The sequence below is a fragment of the Gopherus evgoodei genome, unplaced genomic scaffold (genome assembly GCF_007399415.2).
Source record: "Gopherus evgoodei ecotype Sinaloan lineage unplaced genomic scaffold, rGopEvg1_v1.p scaffold_31_arrow_ctg1, whole genome shotgun sequence".
Lineage (NCBI taxonomy): Eukaryota > Metazoa > Chordata > Testudines > Testudinidae > Gopherus > Gopherus evgoodei.
The window spans coordinates 4,618,134-4,628,752 of NW_022059983.1; the positions used below are offsets into that span (position 1 = coordinate 4,618,134).

Below are 10,619 nucleotides of genomic sequence, written 5' to 3' on the forward strand. Positions count from 1 at the left end.
TCCTCAACCCCTCCTGCACCCCAACTCCCTGCCCCAGCCTGAAGCCCCCTCCTGCACTCCAAACCCCTCATCCGCAATCCCACCCTAAAGTCCTCACTACCTCCTGCACCCCAACTCCCTGCCCCAGCCCAGAGCCCCCTCCTGCACCCCAAACCCCTCCTCTCCAATCCCACCCTAGAGTCCTCACCCCCCCTGCACCCCAACTCCCTGCCCCAGCCCAGAGCCCCTCCTGCACCCCAAACCCCTCATCCCCAATCCCACCCTAGAGTCCTCACCCCCTCCTGCACCCCAACTCCCTGCCCCAGCCTGGAGCCCCCTCCTGCACCCCAAACCCCTCCTCCCCAATCCCACCCTAGAGTCCTCACTCCCCCTGCACCCCAACTCCCTGCCCCAGCCTGAAGCCCCCTCCTGCACCCCAAACCCCTCATCCCCAATCCCACCCTAAAGTCCTCACCCCCCCTGCACCCCAACTCCCTGCCCCAGCCCAGAGCCCCCTCCTGCACCCCAAACCCCTCCTCTCCAATCCCACCCTAGAGTCCTCACCCCCCCTGCACCCCAACTCCCTGCCCCAGCCCAGAGCCCCTCCTGCACCCCAAACCCCTCATCCCCAATCCCACCCTAAAGTCCTCACCCACCCTGCACCCCAACTCCCTGCCCCAGCCCAGAGCCCCCTCCTGCACCCCAAACCCCTCATCCCCAATCCCACCCTAGAGTCCTCATCCCCTCCTGCACCCCAACTCCCTGCCCCAGCCTGGAGCCCCCTCCTGCACCCCAAACCCCTCCTCCCCAATCCCACCCTAGAGTCCTCACCCCCTCCTGCACCCCAACTCCCTGCCCCAGCCTGGAGCCCCCTCCTGCACCCCAAACCCCTCCTCCCCAATCCCACCCTAGAGTCCTCACCCCCTCCTGCACCCCAACTCCCTGCCCCAGCCTGGAGCCCCCTCCTGCACCCCAAACCCCTCATCCCCAATCTCACCCTAGAGTCCTCATCCCCTCCTGCACCCCAACTCCCTGCCCCAGCCTGGAGCCCCCTCCTGCACCCCAAACCCCTCATCCCCAATCTCACCCTAGAGTCCTCACCCCCTCCTGCACCCCAACTCCCTGCCCCAGCCCAGAGCCCCCTCCTGCACCCCAAACCCCTCATCCCCAATCTCACCCTAGAGTCCTCACCCCCCCTGCACCCCAACTCCCTGCCCCAGCCCAGAGCCCCCTCCTGCACCCCAAACCCCTCATCCCCAATCCCACCCTAGAGTCCTCACTACCTCCTGCACCCCAACTCCCTGCCCCAGCCCAGAGCCCCCTCCTGCACCCCAAACCCCTCCTCCCCAATCCCACCCTAGAGTCCTCACTACCTCCTGCACCCCAACTCCCTGCCCCAGCCCAGAGCCCCCTCCTGCACCCCAAATCCCTCATCCCCAATCCCACCCTAGAGTCCTCACCCCCTCCTGCACCCCAACTCCCTGCCCCAGCCTGGAGCCCCCTCCTGCACCCCAAACCCCTCATCCCCAATCCCACCCTAGAGTCCTCACCCCCTCCTGCACCTCAACTCCCTGCCCCAGCCCAGAGCCCCCTCCTGCACCCCAAACCGCTCCTCCCCAATCCCACCCTAGAGTCCTCACCCCCCCCTGCACCCCAACTCCCTGCCCCAGCCTGGAGCCCCCTCCTGCACCCCAAATCCCTCATCCCCAATCCCACTCTAGAGTCCTCACCCCCTCCTGCACCCCAACTCCCTGCCCCAGCCTGGAGCCCCCTCCTGCACCCCAAACCCCTCATCCCCAATCCCACCCTAGAGTCCTCACCCCCTCCTGCACCCCAACTCCCTGCCCCAGCCTGGAGCCCCCTCCTGCACCCCAAACCCCTCATCCCCAATCCCACCCTAGAGTCCTCACCCCCCCTGCACCCCAACTCCCTGCCCCAGCCCAGAGCCCCCTCCTGCACCCCAAACCCCTCATCCCCAATCCCACCCTAGAGTCCTCACCCCCTCCTGCACCCCAACTCCCTGCCCCAGCCTGGAGCCCGCTCCTGCACCCCAAACCCCTCCTCCCCAATCCCACCCTAGAGTCCTCATCCCCTCCTGCACCCCAACTCCCTGCCCCAGCCTGGAGCCCCCTCCTGCACCCCAAACCCCTCCTCCCCAATCCCACCCTAGAGTCCTCACTCCCCCTGCACCCCAACTCCCTGCCCCAGCCTGGAGCCCCCTCCTGCACCCCAAACCCCTCATCCCCAGTCCCACCCTAGAGTCCTCACCCCCTCCTGCACCCCAACTCCCTGCCCCAGCCCAGAGCCCCCTCCTGCACCCCAAACCCCTCATCCCCAGTCCCACCCTAGAGTCCTCATCCCCTCCTGCACCCCAACTCCCTGCCCCAGCCTGGAGCCCCCTCCTGCACCCCAAATCCCTCATCCCCAATCCCACCCTAAAGTTCTCACCCCCTCCTGCACCCCAACTCCCTGCCCCAGCCTAGAGCCCCCTCCTGCACCCCAAACCCCTCATCCCCAATCCCACCCTAGAGTCCTCACCCCCTCCTGCACCCCAACTCCCTGCCCCAGCCTGGAGCCCCCTCCTGCACCCCAAATCCCTCATCCCCAATCCCACCCTAAAGTTCTCACCCCCTCCTGCACCCCAACTCCCTGCCCCAGCCTAGAGCCCCCTCCTGCACCCCAAACCCCTCATCCCCAATCCCACCCTAGAGTCCTCACCCCCTCCTGCACCCCAACCCCCTGCCCCAGCCTGGAGCCCCCTCCTGCACCCCAAATCCCTCCTCCCCAATCCCACCCTAGAGTCCTCACCCCCCCTGCACCCCAACTCCCTGCCCCAGCCTGGAGCCCCCTCCTGCACCCCAAACCCCTCATCCCCAGTCCCACCCTAGAGTCCTCACTACCTCCTGCACCCCAACTCCCTGCCCCAGCCCAGAGCCCCCTCCTGCACCCCAAACCCCTCATCCCCAATCCCACCCTAGAGTCCTCACCCCCTCCCGCACCCCAACTCCCTGCCCCAGCCTGGAGCCCCCTCCTGCACCCCAAACCCCTCCTCCCCAATCCCACCCTAGAGTCCTCACTCCCTCCTGCACCCCAACTCCCTGCCCCAGCCTAGTGCTAGTGAGTGAGGGTGGGAGAGATCGAGCGATGGGGCGGGAGGGGGGATGGAGCGAGTGGGGGATGGGGCCTCTCGAAGGGGCAGGGCAAGGGGGGGCCTCAGAGAAGGGGCGGGGCAGGGGTGTTTGGGTTTGTGTGCTTAGAAAGTTGGCAACCTTAATGAGAGGCCTATAGGGCCCCACTCTGCCGAGGCCTTTGCAGGCCAGAGGCAAGATGGCTGCTGGGCACCACGGCTCCAGCCCCTTGCCCGCATCAGGCCCCATTTCCAATCCTCCACAGCTCCCCAACCCCCTGGCACAGGCTGGTTGCCAGGGCCCAGCCTTGGCGTGAGCCCCAGGGGCCGAGGAGCCAGCCCCATCTCGATGCAGGGCAGCCCCGTAACCCTTTGGGGTGGGGACCTCGGCCCTGCTGATCCCTCCCCCATGACTCTGCCCCACCCCGCTCATTCCTGATCCTCCCCCCGGGTCCCCTCCCCAGAACAGCTCTCCTGATCTGCCCCCCAGCACCTCCAGCTGCCCACGCCCTAAAAAATCCTGACCCCCATTTCTCCTGAAGCAGCTAGCCCCCCCCTTTCTCCCCTTGAATCACCTCAACACCTCATGTCCCCTGTGGCCCCATCTCCAAACCCGGCCTTCTGCCCCCCCAATCCATTGGCTCTCCATCTGCTCCCCTAAATTCCCTGAACCCCTCTGGTCCTCAGCCTCTGGTCCCCAAGCCCCAGACCAACCCCAGCTCCAGCTCCCCACAAGCCCTCGCCTGGCTCTATGCCCACCCAATGCCCCTCCCACCAATCCCATCCGCTGCAGGGCGGGGGTCTCCCATCCAAGCCGTGACACACACACCCCCGCCACCCACGCTCAGCCGGGGAGAAAAGCCAGGGGCAGCAGGCCTAGGCCATGGGGTAGCCAGGAGACGCGGGGCTCGGCCTCCCGGCCATGAGCGCAGCTACCATCAGCTTGGGTTACGCACACTGAGAAAGCTTATCAGGAGACCCTGTGGAATGAGTTGGGGGTCAGGACACCTTGGTTCTGGCTCCAGGAGGAGAGTGGGGGCTAGTGGTTAGAGCAGGGGGGGCTGGGCACCAGGACTCTTGGTTCTAAGTGACTAGCACAACCCCATCCCGCTTGCCCCCACGTGTCCCAGGGAGATAAACAGGCGACTTCTCCCCATCTGAGGGACAAAGGCCTTTGTGCCTCCAAAGGGAAAATGTGACCAGAGCAACAAGGCTCATTAACCATCCAGAGTCTGGACTCTCAGCCCCTTTGTTCTCACCACTAGATCCCACTCCCCTCCCAGAGCTGGGGATGGAACCCAGGAGTCCTGGCTCCCCCCCCAATGCTCTAACCACTAGGCCCCACTCTCCTCCCAGAGCCAGGGACAGAACCCAGGTATCCTGGCTCCCAGCCCCCTTGCTCTAACCACTAGACCCCACTCCCTTGCCAGAGCTGGAGATAGAACCCAGGCATCCTGGCTTCCACCCCGCCCTGCTCTAACCACTAGACACCACTCCCCTCCCAAAGCCAGGGACAGAACCCAGGCATCCTGGCTCCCAGCCCTGCCTGCTCTAACCCACCGGAGCCCACTCAGGCACATGGCAACGCTCCACAATCTCATACCTTTCGGTGTCCTCCTGGCTTTCTAACCCGTCGGCAACTCCAGCATGAAGGTTGCAAAATCCCAGCACCTGTAACCGAAGGGACCAGCAGGGTCAGAGCCACGGATGGACCCTGGAGTGATCAGAGTCCCTGGTCTGAGGCAGTGGCCAGAACGCCCCCCTCTGCACAGCTGGGACCGGCCCTTCCAGAGAGAAGCTCCTATCTGGGTCAGCAGGAAGGGGGGATACCAGGTATGGGGAACCCTAGATCTGATCCCCAGCAGTGGGGAAGGGGGACACCGGGCTAGCAGGCCCAGGGATTGATCCAGGATGGGGGGGAGATACCATGTTAGGGGGACCCCAGATCTGATCCCCGGCAGTGGGGAAGGAGGACCACCAGGCTAGCAGGCCCAGGGATTGATCCAGGATGGGGGGGAGATACCATGTTAGGGGGACCCCAGATCTGATCCCCGGCAGTGGGGAAGGAGGACCACCAGGCTAGCAGGCCCAGGGATTGATCCGGGGTGGCAGAGAAGAGGGGAACCCCAGGCTAGCTGGTGACTGAGCTGGGGGGCAGCAGACGATACCGGTGCAGAGAGCTCCCACGGTGTGGCGCCAGCCTCCCACTCACGGATCCCACCGCTGGCTCTCAGAGGGGCAGCATCCCATCCCGGGCCAGCCGCTGGCACTGGCGTCCCCTCTCGCAGCCGGCGAGCCGGGGTGCCCGTAGCTCTGCGTTGCTGCGAGCGAGCGGAGCCCACACATAAATTCCTCCGGCTCAGCGTGTGCGTGGGGGGGACCTGCCACCGGGGGGGAGGGGGAGCCAACTTCATGTGCTGGCTGCTATTCCCTGCACAGCTCTCTACCTCCAGGGCTGTGGGACTTGGGGGGTGGCCCCACAGGGCCCCAGCGGGTCTGGTCCCACTGGGCTGGAGGAAGGATAGTTCTGCTCTGAGTTTATTGATGCATCTTCCCCGGAGAGGAGATCAGAGACCGCAGGACTCCTGGGTTCTCTCTCAGCCCTGGGAGGAGAAGGGTCTCGTGCGTGAACGGGGGGGGTGGCGCTGGGAGACAGGACTCCTGGGTTCTATCCCTGCCATGGATGGGGTCTAGTTGTTAGAGCAGGGGGCGTGGGAGACAGGACTCCTGGGTTCTATCCCTGCCCTCGATGGGGTCTAGTGGTTAGAGCAGAGGGGCAGGGAGCCAAGACTCCTGAATTCTATCCCTGGCAGATACAAGTCCATGGCAGTTTGAACTGAAGACCTGGATTTCCCTGGCCACAGTCACGTGACACCCTCACCCCATGGATTCATTCCAGGGGCAGGAATTCCTGGCATGCCTGTCGTGTGCTACCAACACATTTCCTCCTCTACGCTTCCCCAGCTCCCCCCCTCCCTGCCCAGGGAGACACAGCTGGGCACAAAGGAGCCTGTGTAATGCCCCCACGCTGGGCACATGCTGGGCACACCCAGAATCTCTCCAGCTGATGGGACCCACGCCAGTCCTGGGCTCTAATTCACAGCGTTTCTCTTCGCAAAAAGCACAAACATTTTGAAATGTAGGGACAGGGAGGGTTTGCCCGGTGCTGAGATGCAGCCACTCCAGGGGAGAGGTAAAGCTGGGAAACAGCCGTACAGCAAGACTGCACGGCCTCAGCTTGCCTGGCACTGAGATCTCCATGTGGTGTCACTGTGCAGCTGTTCCCCAGCTGCCCCACCCCAGAGGTGGCTGCATCCCAGCACTGGGGGAGGCCTGCCCTGTGCAGCGTTATGTGCGGCTGTTCCCCAGCTGTCCTGCATCTCAGCACTGGGCAAGCCATCCCCATGCCTATGTGGCTGTTCCCCAGCTGCCTCGCCCCAGAGGCTGCTGCATCTCCCGCGTGGGCAGATTGAATTTTCAAGGCTCTTTGCAAAAATCACTGCTGATCTCTGAGTCATCGAGGCAAATTCTGCTCCCAGTTACACCCCCCGGGCTCTGCCTGACTGAACCGGCGCCGCGGGGAGCCAGGTCCCTCCGGATACGGCCCCTAATAATTATAAGGATGATGACGCTTCGCTCCACAGAGCAGATGGCAGCCGGCACAGCTGACTTCAGCTAAGGAACAACTCTGTCTGCCTGTGCCTGTGTGACAGGGACTGCCAGGGCCAGTTCCCAGCTCCAACTCAGAGCCAGCCTGATCGACCCATCCCTGGGCCAGCTTCCCCAGCAAACCCAACAGCCCCTAGGGTCAGGGGAATAGTGTGGGGGGGGGAGTAATCCCACTCCATGCCCCAGTGGGAGGAGATTAGAGAGAGAGAGAGAGAGAAGGGATGGATGTATGGGAAAACAAAAGGAGGGAGGAAGGGACGAAGGGAGGGAGGGATGGATGGATGGGGAAGCAAAGGAGGGGATGGATGGAAGGTTGGATGAGTGGATGGATTAAGGAGGGAGGAATGGAGGGAAGGCGTGTAGATGGATGGATGGATGGGGAAGCAAAGGAGGGGATGGATGGAAGGTTGGATGAGTGGATGGATGAAGGGGGGAGGGAAGGATGGAAGGAGGGCATGTAGATGGATGGATGGATGGGGAAGCAAAGGAGGGGATGGAGGGAGGGTATGTAGATGAATGGATGACCCTGGTATCTGTGGCAGCTGGGCTATTACCTCGGACAGTGGCACCGACAGGAATCGGCTGATCCGTCGAACTGCCGACCTTCCCCAGGGCCGAGGGAGCTGCTGATGGACTGAGGGGGGTGGGGGTTAGTGACACAAGACAGGGCAGAGCTGTTTAAATGCAACATGTCAGCTAAGTTCAAGTCGAAGCCCTCTCCAGTGGCCTGGCCCACACTGAGGACAAAAGCCTACTGCTGCTGCCAGCTAATGGAGCAACTCCTTTATGCCACCTAGAGGATAACAGCCCTGCTACAGCTGCCAGCTAATGGAGCGACTCCCTTTAGCACCATCTCTAGCAGATCACAGCCTGGCTGCTGTTTCCTTAGTAAGTGTCCGTGCGTTGCACAGGCAGATTCCTGGTTCAAAGCCAGCTCGGTCGCACAAGCACATGGGGCAACTTCACCCGCAGCCCGGGGTGCTGCATCGAGGCCAGGGGTAAATCTCGGGGAGCTGTTGTGGGCACTGGGATGCAGCTTTCAATCAACAGCTGGTCTGTGCAGTGTGTGTGCGTGTCTCAGATCCCTGCCTCCAGCGTGTGTCTGTCTACGGGGCTCCCCAGCCCCTCACGTGTTCTCCCAGCTGCTCTGCACCGGGGGGGGCAGGGGGTGACCAACTCCCCTCCCAGCAGCAGCTGTGCTCCTGCCACACAGCTTCGGGGCTGCCCGCTCACGGCCTGGGGAAAGGATCTCAAGGCCTTCACTGTACCCCCTGCTGGCAGGGGCCGATGCAGCCAAGACAGTGAGTGAATGTGAGGAAACACCCCCCACCCAAGGGAGACAATGATACATGTGAATCATTCTTCTGCCTACCCCTCCACTGCTGCATCTGTCTCTCTAGCCCCCCACTCCCCTCCCAGAGCCTGGGACTGGAGCCAGGAGTCCTGGCTTCCCCAGGTAGGTATAGGCACAGACTACATGGCAGGGATCTTTGGAAAGTCACAGCAGTAGCACTGGGACTGACAACTCTGGGAGAGGAGTGGGGTCTAGTGGTTAGAGCAGGGGGCACTGGGAGCCAGGACTCCTGGGTTCTATCCTCAGCTCTGGGAGGGGAGTGGGATATAGGGGTTAGAGCAGGGGTGTCCTGGGAGCCAGGACTCCTGGGTTCTATCCCCAGCTCTGGGAGAGGAGGAGGGTCCAGTGGTGGGATCAATGTGCAGATCACATTTCTCTCTGGGGCCCCATTCCTTTTGCCCCTCGATGGCTGGTTCTTGAGCACCAGGCTCCGTGAGGCTCTTCCTAGCAGATGGTGGCAGCCCCCGAATGGCACAGCCTGGCAGCGCCACGCTGCGCCCCTCCAATAACAAAGCTGTTTGTCTGGGGCTGGGCTGATAGCTGGGCTGTGCAATCTGCTGATGTCACATGGCAGGGGGAGGGGGCTGCGGGTCAGGAGTGAGGGGCACCGGAGGGGTTGGGGGGAGCCCAGGGGCTGGGTTAGCAGGGGGCTGTGGGTCCAGAGTGAGGGACACCGGCAGAGCTGGCTTAGGGAGCCCAGGGCTGGGCTAGCAGAGGCTGCAGCTTGGAAGTGAGGGGCACCAGCAAGGGGGGGTGAGAGCACTGCCCCCTGCTGGATGAGATCTATCTGTGTCACCTACCAGGTGTGGGGGTACGACAGGGGTACCCAGCCTGGCATCGTGTTGTGATTCTCTGTGACGTGCTAAGGGGAATCGTTCTCACTCGTCCCGTCCCCACTGGGGTCTCAGGCATACCCTTGCCAGCAGCCCTGGCTCTCCCTGTTACTACAGCACCAGGGTCACACTCGACAATAACAAACCAGGTTCTGCTCTAAGCAGAAACCCTACAACAACAAACCAAACTGCACCAACCTAGTGCATGGAGACCCTACAATAACAACCAGGCTGCACAGTCCCAGCGCTCAGGAGAGACCCTACAATAACAAACCAAACTGCGCAGCCCTCAAACTCACAAGTCTTTGCAGCCCCATTGCTAAGGCACAGCCCACGCTGTTTAAAATTCAGATTCTGGTGCAACCTTAACTGAGGCAGAGTAAGCACCCAACTGAGTTGTTAAACACAAAGTGATCCCTTGCCTAGCTCTGAGATGCAGCCACCCTTGGGCTGGGGCAGCTGGGGAACAGCCACATAACACTGCACAGGGATGGCTTGCCTGGCACTGAGATGCAGCCACCTTTGGGCCATGGGGAATTGAGGCACAGAGCAACCAGGCACCTAACTCCCAGTAGGGGGTCTGGGGGCAGCACTAGGAATTGAACAGGGGGTCACTGAAGTACTAGGCTGGAGCCCCAACCACTGGCCCATCCTGCCTCTCTGCTACTGAGTCTGTCGCCTAAGATCCATGAGCCTGATTTGCTCGGGAGAGAAGCCAGGACTTTGGGGTAACATGGGGCCAGAACCTCGCTTCTGGGCATCTCTTGGTTAAAGGCGGCTGGGCTGAAACTCCGAGTCCCTGGCTGGGAAGTCATTGCGGTTACACTGAAAGGGAAACTGAAGCTAACAGAACCCAAGACTCCTGGCTCCCAGTCCACCCACCCTCCCTCCCTCCCTAAGCACTAGACCCCATTCCCCTCCCAGCAATGGAGATAGAACCCAGGAGTCCTGGGACCCAGTACAGCAACTGTCCACCAGCCTCATAAAAGGGAAACATCAGCCCCTACCTTAATTGTGCCAAATTACTTCCTGACCTTGCCAGCTGGGGTCCATCCATGCCCAGAAGCATAAGCGTGGCCACCCGCCCAGGTTCTCCTGTCACCAAGTCCTAATGCTGCCCCAATGCTCCCTCATCGCATGGGGACACCTACCCAGAATCCACAGGATGTCTCCAAGCGTCCGATCTCCGGGGTCCAGCCGAGATCTGGGAAGGGTTTATGTCCCTAGGGGGGGTACCAGCGTCTGTCAGCCTCGACGGCCGGCTCACCAGAGCCAGATGGGCACGACGAGGAAGCGACAGAGCAGGCACGCAGCACAATGGCTCCCTTTGTAGGGGAGTTAGGGGCCAGATGTGGGACAGGGCTTACGTACCGATGGGAGGAGCGGCAGGGAGGTGGGGAGGAAGGAAAAGGGGGTTTGGGTGGGATCTGGGAGGCAAGGGGGCTGGGACCAGAATCTCAGGGGCGGGGGGGAAGACAGGCAGGAGAAACTCCCTCCTCCACACACATAGAGCCCCTCTACACCCTCCAGATCCCAATAGACACACACACACTAAAATACAGCTGCCACTCCCCAAAAGACCCACCACACCAATATGCCTCAATTCCCATCCAGCGCCAGGACATGGCTTGCAGGGAATGGGGCAAGGGGTCCCCTC

General features: G+C 62.3%; 1 protein-coding gene across 5 annotated transcripts in view; it reads right to left on the reverse strand.

The window, feature by feature from the left end:
- MAG (myelin associated glycoprotein) overlaps positions 1–10,280 on the reverse strand; it is a 30,070-nt gene extending 19,790 nt beyond the window's left edge. For 2 of the 5 annotated variants that reach the window (XM_030543252.1, XM_030543257.1), the window contains exons 1-2: positions 10,114–10,280; positions 4,710–4,777 (exon numbers count right to left, since the gene is read on the reverse strand). The gene's annotated coding sequence lies outside the window, so the exon portion shown is untranslated. Of the gene's footprint in view, positions 1–4,709; positions 4,778–5,274; positions 5,433–7,329; positions 7,410–10,113 lie in introns of those variants that run through there. The other 3 variants (XM_030543254.1, XM_030543253.1, XM_030543256.1) reach the window with 3 other exon arrangements.
- Between the last annotated feature and the right edge of the window lie 339 nt (positions 10,281–10,619).